Consider the following 22,912-nt stretch of genomic DNA (forward strand, 5'->3'; position numbering starts at 1 on the left):
TGTTACAGGTGTGATGATCAGACAAGACTAGATCTGCCTCCAAATTTTGGTTTTTTCTTCACTGTCTTCAGTTTTATTCAGGAGTTTTGCTATCTGTGATCAATAGACCACTGTTGAAACCCCCTTCTTTGCTAGGCTGAGAAGCAGTAGGAATTTTGTTCAAGATTTTATTGAAACATAAATTGAAATCTTTGATAGGTTCTCTTGACTCGGCCTTAAGGTTAGACAAGTCATTGATCAGTGTCGTTGTAGACCTATCATCACCGAACTTGGTTAGGAATTCTTCTTGGAAGATGTCCCAACTAGTAATAGATCCAGATGGTAATGAAAAATACCATGATCCTGCTGTTCCTTGCAGAGTATAAGGAAAAAGTCGAACAAGCTTTTGGAGTGTGATTGGGAATTTGTCAACTTGATAATACAAGAAAAGATGATATAAAACTGAAGAATATTTGAACACTCTTTCATTATCCATCCTCATGAATTGATCATGCATCTTATCAGCAATGAACTTAGCATAGTCAAACATGATGGCTAGGGGCTACCCAGGAGTGTAAATGGACATAAAGGCTATAATAATTTCATCAACAAATTCACTTGTAGTTTGGCCTAACACACTGGATATCATGTCTATGATGTCTCTGCCAAGATCAGAGAATATGGTAGATATGTATGGTGGAGGATCCTTTGGAATGTATTGCTCTTCCCTGATGAAGGTTTGGAATAACTGAGCAAGTTTGATTGAGGTGAGTGTAGGGAATCTGTTAAGAAAATCTCCAATTGAAAGAGGGGTCAGGTTTTGGCCTGGTTGCAACTGCATCATTCCATTTATGGACTCAGCAGTGATGGTAAATAATACAGACTGGTCAGGAGTCATCACTGCTCTTTGGCTAGGGCTATAGTTCATATGGCAATAGTGGATAATCTCTGGAAAGATATGAACTCTGGGGAATTGGTATTTGGGTAAACCTGACTCCCAAAGGCATATTTTGTCTGCATGGTTCAGGTACTGGTATTTGTACCTACAGTATAGTTTCAAAGGGAATTCTTGGACAGAGGTATCTTTAATTTGAAAATCTTTGTCTGCTAACAGTAGATAGTCTAAATCCCTGTGGGGAGTAGAAATTGGTAGGACGTTCAATGCAATGGGAGCATCCATCCTTGGTTCTTGTGGATTCAAGGACGGGGGCGAAGGGTTTTCAGTGAAATTGGGGAAAACTGGTCTAATTCAGAGTATTTTGGAGTCACTGGGCAACTATCTTACTAAATTACTTAGTAATTTGAAGCAATTGAGTCAAGGTTCGGGAATAAAACAGGGTTTCTTAGCAGATTTGGGTAAATACCTGGTTTCAACTTTGAACGGAATAACGGGCGACTGTGCACGATTTGCAGGAAGCGCACGTGACTGAAAGGTGGTCTGAAGTTCCAGCAGGTTGGCTTTTGGACGTGGGTTGATGGTTGTATATGCTCCGGTGCTTGCATGGAGGTCTGAGCAGCCTTTTTCACGATAAAACTAAAAGCAATGAGTTTTCTTAGTTTTATTTGCAAAGTCAATTATTTTGGCGGGTGCGAGGGGAAAGGTACATTTGGTGTTAAGCAGGGAATGCGATGTCTTGTCGTCTAGTAGGAGGTGGTAAGTGGGATTATATCGCACTGCTTTTGGGCTAAGTGGTTTTGGGGGGAGGCTGCCCGATGCCACTCATCGGGTGCCACGTAGCAGTGGGGTGAATAGTGAAACCACCCATATCGGGCAAGTAAAGGTCGGCCTTTGGAGGTCGCCCGATATGAGCGTCAACCATTGGATCAAAAGGGATCAGATTGTACGGTGATCGGGGTGATGATTTGATATGAAGTTTAATGGAGGGGCCCGGTGGGGTTTTAATGTGGTGGGATTTAATTAATTGCAGATTATGGAGGTTTAATGACGTCAAGAGTGATTTCATTGGCGGGGACAGATTATTAATTAATCACTAATTGATTAATTAAACTCTTTCATTCAGCGGTGGGTCTTGGTTATTAATTAGCCGTTGATCGACTTAATTAACCCATTAATCATTTATTAATAAATTTTATGTTTCAAACTTTGGGGTGGGATATTAACATAGGGGTTTTTAATAAAGTATATGGGAAAGGGGTATTTTTGGGATTTAATAAATATAATTAAAATTAGGAGTTAATATGAATGAAAGCGGAAAAATGGATTTGCACTAAGTATAATGTATTTTGAAATTTATTTACTTTTCACATGGAAACATTATAACTTAGGCTAAGTGTTTTTGTGGGTTTTTAGGGAAAAAGGGGTTTTACATGGGGATGATTACTTTCCCTAAGAAAAGGGTGCTTTTACCTTAGGAAAAGGGATTTTTTAAGGGACATGAGTGAATTATGGAGGGGGTGAATGCTTGTGAGGGGACTTTTAGTACTTAGGACCTATAAGTCAGTGGGTCGAGGGTTTGGTCCCTCCAGAAGTCAGAGAAATGCTCTGAGCCCCTTTAACTTAAGGTTTTAGGTACTTTAAGACTTTCCTTGGAAATTAGTTAAGTAAAAAATGTAATGAATGAGGGAGGTTAATCAATTGACTTTGTGTGCTTTGGTAAATGCTCAATTATCATCCATACTTCAGAAATTTGATGATGAAGGTAAATGATATGATCTAATCTAATCAACCATCACAATTCTGCAACCATTCAACTACTTACCCATCTACTCATCCTACCATTTTTTCTACTTTTTATTAGGGTGCACTTAAGCTGGCAAACCCTTATCAAAACCTTTTCTTTTCTTTTACAATAGAAATCTATCTAAGTCTATCCTTATTACATGCAGGGCTCAGATTAAACAGTTGATCTTCTTTTATTAACTCTACCTATCTACTTATCTGCCATCATTAAATAGTTTGGTCAGATTTTTTTCCTCTATCTATGAACATGAAATTTAAAACATGAAATAGCCAAGTTTAAACATATTGACTATCCATGGATTGTGGCAAAAGTAACAAGTTGCACACAATCTTTTTATTCTACATCAAAAGTAAATGGTAATGGCATTTTGACTTGCACACTTTCATGGTATTTTTTCTTTATTGGGGTTCATTTTTTCATCCTTTTTTACCTTTTTCATTCTTTTTGTCCTTTGATTTTTCTTTTAGGACATACCCTCTTTACATTTTTTTATTTTTATTTTTTTACTTTTTGAATATGGAAAACATTTGCAAAAAGCAAAGGTATGTACATATTATAGTTTTGATTTCAGCTATTAAAAAATTATGACTCCTATTGGCATAGGAACATAACTCATGGAAGCTAAGAAGATCTTCACAGAGGCCTCCACTTCAGGTAGTAAGGATCAACCAGAGCCAGGAATGGATCCTTCCATGCTCACTACCTTTCTAGAGACATGCATGAAACTTTTGCGCGACAACAAGGCGGTTAAAGGAGTACAAGAGCTAATCACCAGGTGTGTGGGGGCAGGAGAACCACGCGTAGTGAGGAAATTGGGAAAGCATGCATTGCGCACTGGAAGGGAAATGAGGTTGACTACGCAAATTGGTGAGTATGAAATGGATCGGGTAATCCTAGATCTGTGTTCAGACGCGACTGTATTACCAAATCAATCATGGGAACGCATGGGTAGGCCCGCACTACAATGGTCCCCTATTCAATTACAAATGGTGAACCAACAGAATATTTTTCCCATGGGAAGGTTACAAGGGGTAACAGTTTATATTGAAGGCGCGAGCGCACAGGCGGATTTTGAAGTAATAGAAATTTTCGATGACAACAATCCCTATCCTGCGTTGTTAGGAATAGACTGGGCCAACGATATGAACAGAGTCATCAACTTGAAGAAGCGCAAAATGATCTTCGAGAAAAAGTCACTACACATAGTAGTCCCACTAGACCCAGCCAAAGGAGCGCGCTACACTGAGCTAGTGTGTGACGATGAAAGTGATGATAATCTTGATTGTATTTACAAGATAACTATGCGAGAGAAGGATTGGGTGAATCCGACTACAGATGGGAGAATCTCGTGGGAGCGTGAAAGTTCCTGCACTTCAGACTCAGACGAAGAAGTAGAGAGATGGTAGAATCGATTGCACAAAGTGACAATGTTGAACTGCAACATGATTGTTGGATCACTACATTGTGTGATAACAGAGGCAAGAAAGCTGACAACATATGATGGATTGATAGCGGTGGATAAATTCTTGAGAAAATTCAAAAGCGCGGTACCTGTTGTTGGGAAAAGTATCCAATACGGAATGACCCTATCCCACTCTAAGGGTGATAGTACCTCAGCAACAATCAAAGCAAAGCTATTTGAGATTACTTCTTTATGAGATGTAAGAGAGAGGAGGAAGAGATCCACTAACCGATGTCTTCTGCTAATGATTGATCCAATCTTCTCTCCTTGCTGCTTGCTCCCAGCTCCTTGCTCTTTCACTGGCCCAGCTACACCAAGATCCTGCAAAACAACAAGAGAGGGAAACTACAAGAAGCATACATTCATAATTGATTCAAGGATTAGAATAAATCAAATACACAAGTATAACAACACATCATTGAGACACATGCATATAGAAGAACCTCAAATGCTTTATTAATGGAAGAAGTAAAGTTCAGGAAGTGATACAACCATAAGAGGCCCAATCCAGCATCACCTCCCAGCAGAAAGAAATCTCCTCTTCACCTCCTTCAAAGCAAATCACCCAATAGTTCTATACTCAAACCAACAGCACTTCCTTACATTCACAAGATTCCAGCCCCCCTAGACCTCATGAGAGAGCTCTATATATAGGAGTTTTGGAGAAAGGATGAGTCAGCTTGAGCTTGGCATGGAGCTGACTAGTGTCCTCTCCCACTTCAGTTATTCTTCAGTTCTTGAGTCCACTTGGAGGTTCTTGCTTCCACTTGGAGATCTAGACCCTCTTACTCATCACCAGTCGAATTCCTTGATGCAAGTGTCACTTTGGAAGCTTCCTGGGCTCTGACACCTTGAAGAATGAGTCTGCCACATGTCCAAACTCGTTCAGCGCAGGTAGCTAGTGTTGGAGTTGACATTCAGCGCAGGTAGCCAGTGTAGCAGTTGACATTCAGTGCAGGTAGCCAGTGTAGCAGTTGACATGATCCAGAATTGCCTTGTTTTTGAGTAATTTTCACTGGAGAACTTATTTGGATTGCTGTGGTTACTTGGCCTTGTTCCTCTAGGGGTAGGAACAACATGTTTAGGGACTTTGGATCCCTTGATTATTGACATTTCATGCTCAGTGATGCAAGGCACAAAAATGTCTATAACAGTTGCCCCCTAAAGTATGAGGTCGTTTATCGGGTGAAATGCTTTATCAGGAGGATCCGAAGTTCATTCAATCGCTGAGAGGTGACCTGTAATAAGATATAATACAATACATTATTTTTCACACTGCTTTCATGATCTAGCTGAGGCGGGCATTCCCATGCTCAGCTTTATAAATTCATTTTGGTACATAGAACAGACGATCGTCTGATGGTAGACTGATAATTTTGGTGAAAATTATCATCCTTTGAGTAGGATGATCATCTGCTGCAATGATGTACATGTCAAATGTCTTTATATTTCCCGAATATATATCGCAGCCCGGATGGATGAAACTAGATCCGGGGTCTTCAAACTCGTTCGATCTTCACTCTAAGTACAAGTCGATCCATGTGAGAATTGCGCTGAAGTCGAACATGGAAAGACATCGCTTGATTACCGGTCAATGATGTAAACCATTAACAAGCGCGAGAGGAATCACCGATAATGATAATGACCCTCAAGGTACTGCAGTACAATTCACGTGGTGTGAATAAAGGACTTGGTGTCGAACACCACGCAAAATATTCTGGTCGAAGGTCATTGATGTATACCTGTCGCCGGAAATGAGAAACTTGCCATTGAGGCATGCAAGCTTCAAAGTACTGAGGGGGTTGTCCCTAGATCAACTTCTTGGATAATGGGCTGAAGTCGACAAGAAGCGATCCGTCAAAGGAGGGCCTTAATGAATCCCACATCAGTGACACGGAACGGAGCTAATGATTTTAGTGGAGGTGAAAACAATCTGTGAGATATGATTCAGGGTGGCGATCATGGGTGGATGAAGGATAATGTATGGCAGTGGATGGGACACGGTTGACTCTTTCTGAACAACATCTCTTGAACATATAACAACACTGATGCGATGGATCGGTAGCATTACCCCAAATGTGGATGGTTTGGCGAAGACCATGGTGATGAGACCAGTGAATGAAACAACCCAACCCGATGTGATACGGAGGAAAAGTGTCATGTTCAAGAGCCACTTGCTACCATTAAAGCTTTGAGGTTCTCCCAATTTTTCCCCAGTCATTTCTGACCAGTACCTCTTTATTTTTGTCAAGCTTGAGGAGGATAACATATGCTTGTTCTATAACCTGCCCTTCGGGCAAGCCCATCGCTATGTTTTAACGAGCCTAGCGATAGGGAAACTCGTTCTCGTCTAAAGACAAGTTTGTCGCTATTTAATCATTTTAACGAGTCTAACGACAAGGAAAACTCGGTCCTTTTCATTTTTAGAGAGTCTAAAAAGGTACAGAAAGTCAACTCCAAAATTCCTTTTTCGTCATCTAATCCCTTAAGTCCGAAAAAGTATAAAACAATACAGAAGGGATGAGTTTTCGATAATTTTAACGAGCCGAATAAAACAAGCGCTCGACCTTTTTGTGTAATAATCCCTCAGGTCCAAAAAGATTAAAATCTAGAGGAGGGATAGCTCTTCCGGTCATTTTAACGAGCTGGAAGGCCAAAACTCGGCAAACTTTTCATATTTTACGAGTCAGATGAAAAGAGCTCAAAGAAGACTCGTCTTTTGAGGAACGAGTGATAAACAGGGATAGCAGCAGATTCCAGGTACAGGTTGGAATTTTCCAATCACGACAGTGTCACAAGGATGGCTAGGTGAAATCACTCTTCGCAGCTATTCCTCAAAATAGGTAAACAATCATATGGAGGTGAACGATCGGCCAAATGAAATGGAGGTGGCAGGTGCAAACACGACCAAGGATTTTTATGGCTAATAAATTTACGATCACAATGGTTATTTACCGGGGTATGTTCATTTTTTAATGAGCTTGACTGCTCAACCTTACGTTTATTTTTTAACGAGCATGAACTATGTACTAAAACTGCTCGAATCTCGCTTTTCTATTTTTTAACGAGCATAAATTCCGCGGTAAAACTGCTCGATAATACCAGTCATAAGATAAGAAATGTCTCTTGTGAGATAGCTATTTTTTATGGATCTTTATCTCACGAAGCTATGATCCTCATATCCTTTCTTTATGCAAGTTTGGAAACGGCTAATCCTACGAGTTTAAAGGGTTAGACCTACAGGTTTAAAGGGAGGACCTAAAAATTTAAAAAAATAAATAGTCGTCCCTTGCTTGCACTCCAAAAGGTTGCATGCCCCCAGGTGTAAGGTATAATTTCAAGGCTGCCCCTACTTATCCGATAAAACATTTGTTTTAAAGGGTGAGGCTTGCCTCTTTCTGGTTACCCAAAGATTGTTTTGTTAACACCGTCAAACGAAAACATTTCCTCGGCACTGTCTACCGAAGTAGACAATGATGAATGACCTTTGTCAAACAAGTAACCTTGACAAAAGAATCCTGTTCTAGAACAACCCCTCTTCCTTCTTTCGGACGGGGTACGGACTAGTCATATTCTTTCGCAGAAATTCTACCCTATACCCAAGGTTTCCTCTGCCCGAAGCAGACCAGGATGCATGCCCCCTGGGTTCCAGTCCTATCTTTCCGAATCACTCGCACTCATCGGGAAGGAGGACTGGGGTGGAGACATTTCTTGGGTGAATAGACCATTGAGGGTTGGCATGTGGCTATTTGCGATGCGTGATCCCGGAAATGAAAGTTGGTCTACGAGCTTGACCATTCTTCCTTCATGTGGAAAACACATTACTCTAAAGAGTGAGGAGACTATAGCTCCCATGCAATATATATAGTCTCGTCCAAGGAGTAGGTTATAATCCAAGGGTCCTTGAATGACCATCACGTTCATTTGAACGGTCTTCCCTTTCAATGTAACAGGCACATTGGGGAGGATCCCTAATGGTCGACTGGTTCCTTTATCAAAACCCGAGAGATTTCTTATCTCAGGCAAAAGCGCCGGGGAACCCAGTGCTTTCCAAGCAATAGAGGAAAGGATACTCACAGATGCCTCTTCATCAATGATAGTGCCAGCCATTACCATTCTATAAATTTGGACTATGATTCTGAATGGTATACTGGCTGGCAACCGGGGTCTGCCTAGTTGGTTCCAATCAAAGGATACAACCAGGTTTCTTGGTGGTGGGACCGAATATACGGCCGGATATGACCCTGACGATGTTCCTTCCTGTGATAAAGGAATGGGCGCATTGCCCTGATGCTCATCAGAGTCGGTGTTGATGAAAAGAATCTGGATGGTGTCATCCTTATTCTCTTCAGTGAGGGTGTCATTTGAAGATGAATCTTCACTGACGGTGTCATTTGAAGATGAAACCTCTGAAGGCGGAACCGGGTCAACTGCCGTTTCGACCTTTGGACTTTTGTCCGGTCTGGATTCAGTAGGTTCATTTTCAATGACTGACACTTCAGCTGACCACTTGAGCGGGACAGCTATATTTTCAACCAACGAAGGACTTGGCACGAGTTTTTTGTATCCAGGAGGAAGTCTTAACGGTGAAACCGGACGATCTTCCAAAACTCTCTTCGCTTCGTCTAAGAAGGGACAACGGTGGATGGCGTGATCGCCTTCACACAGTCTGCAGGGGGATCTTGATCCCCCTCTTTGTCTTGAATCTTCACTTTCGCTGGTTGACGGTAAGCATTCAACATGGCTATCAGAGGTTGATGCTCCCGAATTGTGCAAACGAGGGGACCAGTCCCTTAGTATCCGGGGAATACAGGGACAATCTCTATGGAAGTGGTCTCCTTTACATATGACACATGGCGATTTAGGCCCGGTCTGTGCTGTGTGTGGATTTTTGTCAGATGTCTTTTGCTTGCCCCCAGTCGCCTTAGGCTCCTTCTTCTTCTTCTCTCTCTTCTTCTTCTCCTTCTTCTCCATGGGAGCTTGGCTTTTGCCGGCTCTACCTTGCGAAGATGAAGGATTGGAGGAAGAGTTATAGGAAGTAGAAGGCTGGTGGGCAGCTCTAGACTGATCTAACTGTTGACTCGACTGTTCAGGAACCATGGTGTTCTGAACTACATTGGTTGAGAATAGCCAAATTGGCAGGCCAATTGTCAGTCCTGGAAGCGACAATGTGGCCATGTGGGGCGCACCAACTTCTCCCCAAGAGGAGAAAGGACTAGGATTTCCATCATGTGGAATTCCTTGGTTGGGGCGTTCCATGTTCTCAACCTACAGATCAACGCAGGAATAGCAGGTGATTATGTTCCGTTTAAAATAAATTTTATAACGACGCTTTAGACACAACTTGATTTTTCACTTTTTAAGAGTCGAGAAAAAGCTAAAGATGACTCTAGTCTCCTTCGATGTTTTAACGAGCCCGAAGTGACAAATGCTCGGATGGACTTTTTCAGTTATAGAGTTTGAAAAAGGCCAAAAGAAACTACTCTGGAGATCTAGGCAGAGGGTGTGCCAAACCTTTCGCAAAACCACAGAATACGTTTTACGGTACGGGTGGTCGATCTTCGTGAATGCTGTGTTCACTGCATTGCGATCAGTAGGGCGGCCGACACGGTTTCCTATGGATAAAGGCTTTGTTCCTATAGGGGTCTCCCAATATATACGTGACGGTACGTGGGAGCACAAGTCCGTATTGATACTTATCGCTTCACCGTGGAGGAATCACCCAACCACTCAACGCTAAGATATCACGTTTAACGACGCCGGAACACGTCTCTAGCTTAGACCTCTATGTGTTTGTGTTATGTTTCAATGCGTTGTTATGTAAATTCAATTTATTTTAAGGTTGATCTTGTTTAGCAGTTTGCCTTTATGGATCACCACGAGATGTATAGTAACACTCCTAAATGCAGTCTAAGATGATAAGCAAGCTTTTCAATCTTTCAACTTTGAAAATCTTAACTACTGAGGGAAAAGAAAGACAACATCTTTTCACACAGATCATAGAGCACACACTAATGCACTTTTTCCTAAATCAACATGCAAACTGTCATAATGCACATGCACAATGCAGGTATTTCTTTTCTCTTTCTTAATGTTTGTGCGATACAAAAAGAAAGTTGTTGTATAACTTTGAATTCAATTTCAAGTGAAAGCAAACAAGCTTGTCCAAAATCAAAAGACACCTTAAGATTTACTTGTTTTGACACTAGAAATATATAAATTCAAACCATATGACGAAAGCAAAAGCTCAATCAGCCATGAACAGCAAACAAACTAACTCTTAAGATCAAAACGACACTTATCACAGGTCTAGATCTAAGAGGCCACAGCAAGACTAGTTCACTTTCGTTATGGGAAACTGCAAATGATATAGGAAATACACAAAGAACAAACATAGTTTCTTTATACAACCGAGGCGGAATAGTGGCAAGGAAAGTTGGTTTCAGATAGGTACATTGACTAGTAACAGGCAACAAAAACAAGGATGAAAACAGGGCAAGAAACAGCAGGAAACCCCAGTAGCACAAGGCAAGACTGGTTCAGCGCAGGTAGTACACTGTCAGTTTTGACATTCAGCGCAGGTAGCCCTTCGGGAACTGCGCTGAAATGCAGACAGCCTTCACACAGCCTGCACTGAAGAACGAAACTTTCGTTTCTCTTAGTTTTCGGGTCACAGATTGCTCAAAAATTCACAGTTTTTGGCCAAATCAGAAGCTGTCAGTCAAGTACACACTAAGGGATGACAAGGAGGATGAAAAGCTATCACTAAGAGCTTATTAGAGTCCTTGTGGATCAGCTCTTCAAATCATAAACATGCCCAGAAACTGAGCTAGAGTAGCTGCCCTCTACTTTGCATTTGAAAGATCCAAATGCAGTTCGATTCGGTACTCCCTGTGTTTATGAAATGAATAGCAAAAACACAAACAACCAACAAGATACGATCCCCAATGGAGTCGCCAATTTGTTTTTGGGAAAAGTATCCAATACAGAATGACCCTATCCCACTCTAAGGGTGATAGTACCTCAGCAACAATCAAAGCAAAGCTATTTGAGATTACTTCTTTATGAGATGTAAGAGAGAGGAGGAAGAGATCCACTAACTGATGTCTTCCGCTAATGATTGATCCAATCTTCTCTCCTTGCTGCTTGCTCCCAGCTCCTTGCTCTTTCACTGGCCCAGCTACACCAAGATCCTGCAAAACAACAAGAGAGGGAAACTACAAGAAGCATACATTCATAATTGATTCAAGGATTAGAATAAATCAAATACACAAGTATAACAACACATCATTGAGACACATGCATATAGAAGAACCTCAAATGCTTTATTAATGGAAGAAGTAAAGTTCAGGAAGTGATACAACCATAAGAGGCCCAATCCAGCATCACCTCCCAGCAAAAAGAAATCTCCTCTTCACCTCCTTCAAAGCAAATCACCCAATAGTTCTATACTCAAACCAACAGCACTTCCTTACATTCACAAGATTCCAGCCCCCCTAGACCTCATGAGAGAGCTCTATATATAGGAGTTTTGGAGAAAGGATGATTCAGCTTGAGCTTGGCATGGAGCTGACTATGTGTCCTCTCCCACTTCAGTTATTCTTCAGTTCTTGAGTCCACTTGGAGGTTCTTGCTTCCACTTGGAGATCTAGACCCTCTTACTCATCACCAGTCGAATTCCTTGATGCAAGTGTCACTTTGGAAGCTTCCTGGGCTCTGACACCTTGAGGAATGAGTCTGCCACATGTCCAAACTCGTTCAGCGCAGGTAGCTAGTGTTGGAGTTGACATTCAGCGCAGGTAGCCAGTGTAGCAATTGACATTCAGTGCAGGTAGCCAATGTAGCAGTTGACATGATCCAGAATTGCCTTGTTTTTGAGTAATTTTCAGTGGAGAACTTATTTGGATTGTTGTGGTTACTTGGCCTTGTTCCTCTAGGGGTAGGAACAACATGTTTAGGGACTTTGGATCCCTTGATTATTGACATTTCATGCTCAGTGATGCAAGGCACAAAAATGTCTATAACAGTACCCGAACAACAGCGATTCGATGCGTTGAAGTGGGCACTGCGAGCAATACCTACACGATGGTGGGGTACACATCAAGTAAATTTGAGGATTGGCGTGGATGTAGAAGAATGATGCGCCTACGATTTGGAAGCCCCCATATTCTAACAAAAGTCAATTAGCGAGGATGGAACAACTTGCGCGCCCACCTGTCTTGATGGGTACAAACATGTGCTGTGCAGCCCACATAAGCACACCCCAAATTCAGGATCGAAAATAAGAACATGACATAGCAGGAGAGGCGACATGCACCACAAACATTCCACATAGAAGCATTCAAGAAGGTATGCGAAATCCTGAACAGGGTTCACCAGGCGAGACGAACTAATTGGGACCTGTGCGTACCAACGGTCCGATGGGCCTGTAGGGCCATGTGCAAAAACCTAAGCGCGGAGATGATTCCGAAACTGAAGAGCAGAGTCGATACCATAATTTTGGAGGAAAGGAATCCTCACACAATAGCTCCCATGGTTGGGACAGTACGCGAGGACCAAGACGAAGGAATTATGAAGCCACGCGAGGGTGAACATATGTGGATTCAGGAAACCATTCGGCGAGGGAACCTTAACCTTCGTAAACTTGAAGAAGACCGAGTACGACTGAGGAAGAAAATAATGTTAACAAACACGGAGATCAAAAACCTAGAAAACGAAATCACGCAAGCATGTCACAGCCAGACTCTTGCATTAGAAGATTTCCGCTAAGGATTTGTGACTCTACTACCATGGCTGCGACCGCACCTTACCAAACAAAGTGACCAGAGGAGCGCACCACAGAGGAAACAATGCATGGCGCTGACTGTCGCGAGGATAATTGAGAAGTGCCCACGGGCTAGGCTGGAAGGTGAATTGACGTCTCGCATAGCTGGTGCGACCACATGACTAGTCGTAGGGAGCACAGTGTCAGTGCTCCAAGCAGTTGAAAGAGAGCGCAAGACTATAAAAGACTCTATGTGTGAGTTGCGTGATTAGGAGGGTATGCGCAGGATCAGTATGTCACAAGGGTCGTGCCCGCGCATAGGGGACTGTGCTACCATGCAAGTAGGATGGGAGGTGACCGTTGGTGTCATTGTTCATGGCAATATGTCCAATTTAAGGAAATGAGGAGTAGGCGATGGGCAATTAAAACACGAAGTCAGAACTAGATTTGGGACGATCTGCCGCCAATCTAGCATTAATGGGCCGAAGGTGGGGGGAATGGTCGAATTTTAATTCAAAAATGCCTATAAATCACAGGTGTCTATCCAACGAACAACCCTTGGCGTTTTGAGAATTCAGTTGTTGCGCTATCAAGTGGGTATGGACCTTATGAATTTGGAGGCTTTAAGAGCAAGTTCAATGTTTGAGACACTGCCGAAGGAGACGCAGGACCTCTTGAATAGAATGATGTTGATAGCCAAGGAAGTCGCGCAGAGCCCTACACTATAGGTGGGGGATGCACCAGAAATTCCAAAATCGCCCCGGACGCGAAGGCCCAAGACGGATCCACAGGCAGCGGGACCAATCCGCATGTCCCCACGAAATCAGTGGTTTGGTAAACTTTCTATGGAAGACAAGGGAAAGACTGTTAATCTTGAGACAGATGATGAGGAAGAGGACCTCCAGGCTTTCATTGATTTGATAATGAGATATAAGACATTTATTAAGGTATTACAGACTCATGTGCATGGATTTTCCTATGTTACTTTATGCAATGGATCAATAAGATTGCGAAATACATAGACAATGAAGCAGTAAAAGACCATAATAGAAAAACACATATAAACACAGCAAGTTTAATAAGGAGTTCACCCAATACTCCTGGGCTACATCTCCTGGTCCAGCCTTTAGTGGTGACCTCTCTATTATGTCTTCAGAACAGAGTTTTACAACAGTATGAGCTCAACTTGAGTCTCACACACACAACAGATACAACAACAAGAGTCTTGCTTGAGACTCTCAAGCCTCTCTGAGTACACAGACTCTCTCAATCACTCTCTATCTCTACCTTTGCTCTGTCTCAACACTGCCTTTAATACTGCTTTCCTTTTTGTTTGCTCTATGTATGTTGCTTTAAATCCAATCTGCATTGTTTGTTCATTCTCCTTCTTGGGCTCTCTGGCTTCCCAGCCTCTGTCCGCTCAGATCCCCCTCTGAGCATTAGCAATCATTTCTAAACGCTTCCAGGGATGGTGGCCACCTGTACTGTAACAAAATGGGTCATCAGGCCGTTAAAATCCCAAAATTGGTCATTTTATGTTAACACAGGGAAATGTTGAAAAAACAAGGAAAATCCCCCAAAACGTTGTTCATCGGATTTGAAATATTATGAATTCGCTTTATGAATCCTATTGAGTCCACCTTTGTAGTGATATCAAATCTCCACCGTTGATCTGGGAGATCCAGATCCAACGGTTGAGATCCATTTCGGGCGGCTCTTTCATATGGGAGTTAACCGCCCGATGAGGGTGATTTTCTCTCTCCTCAACCAAGACATGTCGCAGACATTGTATGCAATCAGGCGGAACCCAGCCCAAACCACTTACCACCCTTGGCCCACTCGAAATCCCGCTCATATCGAGATTTCCCTTTATATTGAAAATACGTTAAAAACATTGAAAATCCCGCTTTATCAGACTTGAAATAATGTTCAACAGCGTTAATAAGCCCTTTCGGGTCCATGACATTGCATCAGTGCTTTCCTTTGTATTTCGTTTAATAAATGAAATACACTAAATACATAGAAATCCGTCGTTTGACGGATCTCAAATCATATCACATAGCATTTATATTTGTTATCGGGTCTGGCCGATCGCATCGCATATATATATGTGAATATAGCTCGCTCCAACATGGGTCATTGATCTGTGCACTTGATCGACAGTCCTCGTTTACCCCGCTCATCGCAGTCGCATATGTCATGGGGTCTCTGCCGATAGCCTCCCTTCGCCACTGTCGATTGCGATTCGCTGATCAGATCTGGACCGTTGATCGGCCAGGTCTAACAGCTCCTGTGCATTCACTATTCAAGCCTCCAATAAGCCTGTTTTCTACTGTTTCTTGGTGTTTTTGCCTCCCGATAGTGTAATCAACTCTTCCATAGGTTTTCCTTATGCGATAGTTTTGATCTTTTAAGCGATTTTGAAGACTTACAGAGTATTCTAGGATCCATTTGGATCATTTGTAAAGGAGATAGAGGCGGATGAAGAAATGGAAGAAGACATCCAGTCGGTGCGCACTGCAGCAAAACTGCCTAAGTATGTCCCTCCGTGGAAAGGGAAAGCAAAAGTACCCAAGGATTTGGATGCCACTAAGAGCACACTCCAAACCCCACTCCTTCCAGATGGAATTCTATTTGAAGGTTCGGTTCTGGGCCGCGTGTCCACGATGAAATTTGAAGATTGGGACCTCGCGAATAGTGAAAAATTCCCACATTTGGAGACTAGCAAACTCATGCAACAGAGCAAGGAGGGGTCCGTCACAACACTACAACCGCAGAAATGGTTGCGCGATGTGGAGAAGGCCGGGCTACTCCACCTACTATGGATTTCGCATTTTCACCACACACCGATTACAATCTTTGTCATCAGGCAGCTGCTTTGCCTGGCACACGATGGGTACCTGTGGCTGGAGGATACCATTCTCATCATGACGAAGCTTATTCACAGGATTTTTCAACTTCCCTGTGAGGGAAGGGACCCTGCGGAAATAGTTGGCAAAAGCGGAGATTTGGCACTCACAGAGGCCATGAAGAAGAAATACAAGTTGGAAAATAAGCAGAGAAGCTATGTAATTAGTATCATTCCAGACAAAGGGGTGTGCGTAGCCACCCAGCTAGTGGCTGGGAAGGTGATGCGAAAATGTCGCGGCAACGAGGTACTAGCGACAGTCGTCACGCTGGGCGAAAAATGCGTGGAGGGGGTCCAATTCAACTGGGTAGCCTTCCTCTGTGAATAATTCCTCACCAACTGCAAGGAAGTTCAGGAGAAGGGCAAGACCTTCCACTACGCATGGTTTCTCTTGTCCATCATACTGGTGTCAGAGGAACTGCCTGAGGATAGTTAGTTCCCTCCTCTTGAACAGGACTTTCTAGAGGCCACAAAATATGCATCGCTCTAAGCTACAAAGGATGCCACACGGATCCGTTGGACGAAGATCTTATGGGTGCTCATGGAGGCGAGCGTCCAGATATGGATTAACAGAAGGCTGCACCTATCCCCCACAGTGTACAACAGTCTGCGGAGCTTTGCAGACTTCAAGGTGGATATGCACAATGTGCATATTAAGGCGCGCAAATATCCGGCGCAGAACTAGACCAAACGTTCATCACAATTGATGATGCCATTTTCATTGTGCTCGACTCGTGGCCACCTGAGTGGCACGCCCCGGATCTGGCGGCATGCGATAAGATAGCGGTACAAAAATAGAAGGATGCCACCAAGCTGTTGGATCAATAGAAGCGCAACGAGCAGTTGGCCGAGGAGGTAAGGGCTTTCCGCAAGGCAGCAAAGGCCGCCACAGAGCAGACTAAGGGTGACGAACAACTAGCAACAACACAAGAAATAGGGGCCACCACGTCGCGGGAAGAAGGAGAACCGGACTTGACCGCGGGATAAGGAACAGACACAGTGGAAGGCGCAAAACCAAGCACGGGATCTACACAACTGAAACAGTTATGCGATATGGAACGAGCAGGCCCACGGAAGAAGACCAAGGCTTCCAAGCTGGACAATGAACCCATTACACTCACAGAGGGTGACCTATATGACATCGATGACATAGTTTGCGAGGTCACCAGGGAAGCACTCCAGGAAGTAATGACGGAGCAGCAGATTGTGTTGGGGGCCCTCAAGGTGCAACTTCAGGAACTTCAAGTGTGTCCCCCACAGGAGGGAACAATATCCGCCTACGGTGTTGTAGGTACATCGGCAACGTAGCAGTTGTTGTGGGCCAAAATGGCTAATACCGTTGTGCTGCCAGAAGGAGCAATGACAGCGGACAGCACGGAGGACAGATCCGCGGTGGGCCGGATCAAGGGACTTGGCCTAAACTTGGCTGCCCTTCTGCAGGATATATTATACCAGCTACAGGATGGAGCGACAGCATAACTCCACGCTAGGGAAGGATGCACTGTACAAATGCTCAGCAAATAGCGAATCAACATTGAGCAGCTTAGTCTACAACGCGATGAAGTGCTGGCACAGAATCAACAGCTGGAGCAGATAGTAAAGGAAGCATGTCGTCATGCTCCAGAGTCAGAAATTATGACAGACCTACTAGTTGGAGTGTGAATTCACATATTGGCTAGTGGATTCTACGAGGCAAAGGAGGAAGCAACGAGGATACAGTTGGACCTCAACCTTCATATTGCCGAACTGCAATTACAGGCATAGTCATCCACACCCTCGAAAGTTATGGAACAATGCATTGGTGCTACCCAAAAGGGGCTAGAGGAAATAGGACAGGCAGTGCAGGACTATACTATGATGTTGGAAGAATCCCTCGCAGTCCTCACTTCCTTACAGGAGGACCCCACCATACAACACCTGGAAACAAAAGCGTGGGAGCTCCAATTGTAGTATGATAGTGTGCGCAGAATGGAACAAATAGTTCTCTTGACCCAGCAGTTGGCAAAGCTACAACAAGCAAAGGCATTGAAGGAACAGGTGGATGTCGCACGATAGAAAGAGGCAATACTTAAAGTGTGTGTCCAGCCATGGATTCATGAGGCCTTCCACATCACTACTGATATTGAAGGAAATATTACACAAATGAAGGTGATGCATGCCTTCAGATAGGGATCTACCCCTGACAGTGAGCATTCGACAGAAAGAGTAGAGCAGATCTGGCAGATGGCAGAATAGTGCGCTGTGGACCTTCATGAAACACAGGCACAGTTGGAGGGGCACCATGCCAAGATCTCCGCACCAACAGAGTGACTCAGGATGAGTCACGATGATTGTGTTGGGGGCTTGTTGGGCATGGAATCCCCCACAGCAGGTTTTGGGGCTCAAAGCCCATGTTTTGGTCAATTTTGGTGTAGAACTCCACAAAGTGCGAGCACAAAGCGCGAATTGTATAATCGAGTCATAGGGTTGTCTGCCCTAAGAATTGTAATTTAATGTAAAGATGTGTCGGCCTACCCATGGTCCGCGAACCATGGGATTGCATAAATAGAGCAAGGCTCTAAGTGTAGAGCTAAACTTAGAATAGAATAGAGAGAGATGCGAAGGCATGGTTAGAGCATAGAGTGGAAACTGAAGTGTACTAAGTCGTAGGGGTAAGAAGAGGTTCTGCAGCTGAGTGCGCAGCGGCCTAGTAGAGTCCACAGCTGAGTGCGTGAACCCCTGCAGCTAAGTACACAGTGCGGAGTCGGGTCTATACTTGGGATTGAAAGATAATAAAGAGAAGGTTATTTTGTGCATCTATTTTTGAACCTTTATGTTGATGTTATACATTACTTTTATTCTAGTTATTTACTGTGCGCACTTGATGAATACTCGTATGAATGCTTATATATGAAAATAATATAAGTAAACAAGTTAACAGAGCCTAATTAAGGAAGACTTGGGTAAATAACACGGGTTACGCTGCAGCTAGAACTGCACGAAGACAATAGCACAAGGATCCGGGTGCCCACAGGTGCGCGTAGTGCAGCAAGGGCGAAGGTTGGACCGCGTACCAATCGCCTCATATCAAACATCCCCAGGGTGCGGAAACTTGGTTCTAGCACCCTCCCATACTACTTCGAGTGAGACCTCAATCCGCGCTCTGCGGACTGTTGCCGAAAGGGCCAATAGTACCAGGATTTGCTTGGCTCAATCACTTCCGAACCCGGGTCAGGCCCCACTAAGCCAACACAGTTCGACTTCCACGACTTTCTAACTTACATGACTTGATGTTCAACAAGTGGGTCTCTTGGGCTTCCAAGTTACATCGCATTGATTGAAAACAAGCCGATAGTAGAGATGTGGGCAACTTGACTCGACATGACTTGACATGACATTGTTGGTACATTTGTGTTGTTGTTGGAGTGCATGTCGAGCTAGAGAGCTACTAAGTGATGGATGTCTTCATGGTGTACCATAGCTTCACCTCCACATGGAGAAGTGTGTGAAGTCTTTGATGGTCCTTGGTTCGCTTGATGAGGCTTTAGCATGTTGTTCCTTGCTTTCATGTTGGAAGGATTGACAAGATAACTTGTTCATGAAGGTGCATGTTCGTCGCGCTTTTCCGCTTTGCATGCTTCACTCGTTTTTCTGTTGGTGAACCTGTCCATCTACATGTGTTCCCTTCGTTCATCCCGTTTGTCGCCTTGACATGTTTGTTGGTGTACTTGTACCTGTAGTCACTCATGACGAGACGACATCAAATCCAAAACCTATTAGTCTACCATGACACATGATCATTCGAATGCAAGTGACCGGGAGAGGCAGTAGGGATGTGATTCGGGATGATGGCTCTGGGAAAATGCTAATGAAAACTACACAAGATTCACTAAGAGATGGAGACAGGCGATCTGAGTCGACAGTGACTAGATACAAGGTCTAGCTCGGTTGCGAGGAAAAATTCCGCAAATTTTGGGAGGAACAGTTTTGGCTGCTGGAAGGCAAGGTAGGAATGCTCGGTGAATTTTCCAAAATGAACAGTTAGTCGGGGCTAGAAATCTAAATTTGCGCACTTTTCCAGAGGAATGGGTCAGGCTGCATGAGGGGTCAGTAGGTATGGATTGTGCAATTTTTCTGGGGAACTGCCTGGGAGACTGGCAGCGAGAACTACGCAATTCCCAGAGGGAACTGCATAGATGATCATACGGACACACACTCGCATGAATTGACGACGAAATGACCAAACCATCCAGATACATATGTTAAACATGACTGACCGATGATGCAAGCGACAAGCATGACACTCATGATTGATCATTCATGATCGAGATGACGCTTACACGACAGTGAATGTGACTCTGTGTGTGAGTGCAACATATGCTTTCATGGTGAACACATCAAACACATACGAAGCAAAGCCTTTGAGGATAACCATAAAACAGTCGCAAACATGACTTAGACATCAACATGTAGAGACCTGAGTGCAATAAACAAGTAAGGTGAATGTAAAGACTCACACGAGCTCACAGAGTGAATCCGAGTGCGTGTGATCATCAAGTGAAACTCTTCAAGAGAGGCTCCAAAATTGATGCAGGCAAAAATTTTGGAGGGTGGTTGTAGTCACTACAACACCAGTAAGCTCTGGACAAATAACTCCCAATCCTCTGAGACTGCATTTAGTGCGGTCCTCACCAACATCTCCTCATCCAGTGTGTCCCCTATGGAAGTCATCTAGTCCTGGATCTCTGTCAATTGCCCGAGGAAGATATCTATCTTCTCTCCCCTCTTCATCTGTTATGACCACAGCTAATGTTCAAGAAACATCTTCCTCTACACTGAAGTATGTTGATACAACTTCTTCAAGGCCTCCCATATCTCATTTGTCATATTCTTCTCAACAATATGTGGTACCATAAGATCCTTGACCCCATCAAGGATGATGCACTTCGCCCTGGCCATTGCTTCTTCGTACTTCTCATTTTCAGTTGGGTCAATTGGGATAACTATCGTTTTCAAGGCAAAGTCCTTGATGTGATATCTGTCTAGAATAGATAATATCGTGACCTTTGAGACTACGAAGTTGGAAGCTCCGTCCAGTCTATCCTTACCTCTCATCCCATTCACTGCCATTTCGTTGCTCCTCTTTCAACTCTTCCGAGTCTCTCTACTTCCCTCTTGGAAGTCCTCTGATCGACTCCTGCTGAGTCTCTGAACTTTCCATCTGGAAGTTCTTAGTTTGACTCCCTATGAGTCTCGATTTCCCTTCTAGAAACCCCTCTGCCAATGTCAAGATGCCCCACTCTGATCGTTTGGGAAACTGTACCACTGATCCAGATTCCTTGGCTGGAAATCCTCGGCAACAACTCCCTCCTCCTTGGTCTTGGCCTGTTAGGTACTGTTCTAACCACAGTACCCCACCATCTTCACTCCACAAATTACCCATAGCCTCCTATGCCCCAGCAATCTGAAGGTCTGAGCCTCAAGGCTCTGTGCAATCCCAACACTGACAAAATCTACACCTCCTGGCCACAGCGTCGATCCTTCCAGAATGATAAATATGACCAGGAACTGTGTAGGATAGGTCTACTCCTCTCTACCTCTGCGCTGATCCTCCTCCTAGCTCGAACTGATGACGTGGGCCCTCTATATCACCCCTTCCTTACTACTTTCTGCTAGGAACAACTTCTGTCACTCGGGACAATTGTTTCTACTGCTACTACTCTTCTCATCTGATGCCTTCAATTATCTTGTGATCCGCAGCCACCCTCTGACACCATGTTGGAATTTCTAAGTTTAGCCCATTAGAAATTCTTCTTGTACTATCTGGTTTATTTCTTCCTTCTTGTTTAAATACTTAACAAGTTATTTACCATGTAAGTACTGAAAATAAACACAAGTACAGTATCAACATCTACAGATCATCAACTAAAAGAAAACAGGCACACAAGTGACACCGTTATTTTTGGACCAATGTCCCCAGAAAAACCCAAATCAGGAAAATCGGTTCAGGTATTCATAGGGTTTTATTATTATGTAGTTTTCATAATACAACCTGGGTTCCAGATATGGCTCACCCAATAGAGAATGCACTCGACAGCAGTACCTCTCAGTGAGAGATAGATATTTTGGCTAAATCACTGGATGAATGATCCCACAGCAACAATGTAGCTTCTGTTGCTCTGTGTCACCCTATCTAGCTCTCCAACTCCCAGTCTATCCCATGAAATCCTCCAGCGCCGCCTCTAGGCCCTGCGTCAGCCTCTCTGGCCTCTTCATCAACTTCTAGAGCCTCTGCGTCAACCCCTAGGCCCTCTGTGTCTCACATGCTGGCCTCTCTAGCTCTGGGTAGCTCGTGGTTCCCTCTGCATGGCCTCTAGCTAGCCCTGCATCAACCTCCGTGGCCTCTGGATGGCTCTGCGTCAACCTCTCCCGACTCTGCACTACTCCTTCTGGTAATGACTCTGCCTCTCTGCTATGTATTCAGTACCCCTCAGCTGCAACTTAGGTCACTGATTCTATCTTTCTTAGCAAACCCCGCTCTAGAGAATAGAATGACTGATCAACTCGGTGTGTTCTCCAACTGACCCTCAAGCCTCCTCTTATACTTTTCTCACTGGTCCATCAACGGCCGAGATTAAATCTATAATCAATGGCTAAGATTAGATTTGGCTTGATCCATGAATTTTGGACCATTCTAACCCAGTTTTATATTAATACCCATTAATATTTTATTTTTCCTAAGTTTAGACTTAGGTACTCCTTTGAAAATATTAATTATTTTAATATCTCTCAAACTTGTTAGAAACTTCCCAAACCATTTTTGGGTATTTGAGATCTCATGTACTTTAGCCTCTCCACCAATTTTCATGTTTAGATCACATCCGATGCTACCCCAAATAAACATGTAATTTGCTAGGGAAGGAAAAATCATAAATACATTATATGACATATCTTTATATAGCATGAAGTCCATGGTACTTAGATTGGTGCATTTCCTTTACCATGCCATTGATGAAAATCATTGATATAAATTGAATAGAATCTTAGAAAAATGCCCTTGGTTGGACTAAATGTTGTTTCAATCCTAAACTGTTGTATGATATCTGCAACATATATTT

At 43.5% G+C, this 22,912-nt stretch overlaps 1 pseudogene; it reads left to right on the forward strand.

Annotated features, from left to right (window-relative positions):
• The first annotated feature begins 16,868 nt into the window (after positions 1–16,868).
• The window catches only part of LOC149144582 (uncharacterized), an 85,675-nt pseudogene continuing 79,631 nt past the window's right edge, over positions 16,869–22,912 (forward strand).

The sequence above is a fragment of the Pinus tabuliformis genome, chromosome X, assembly GCF_031772625.1.
Source record: "Pinus tabuliformis cultivar Carrire ecotype Pingquan chromosome X, CPIR1, whole genome shotgun sequence".
In the NCBI taxonomy this organism is placed as follows: domain Eukaryota; kingdom Viridiplantae; phylum Streptophyta; class Pinopsida; order Pinales; family Pinaceae; genus Pinus; species Pinus tabuliformis.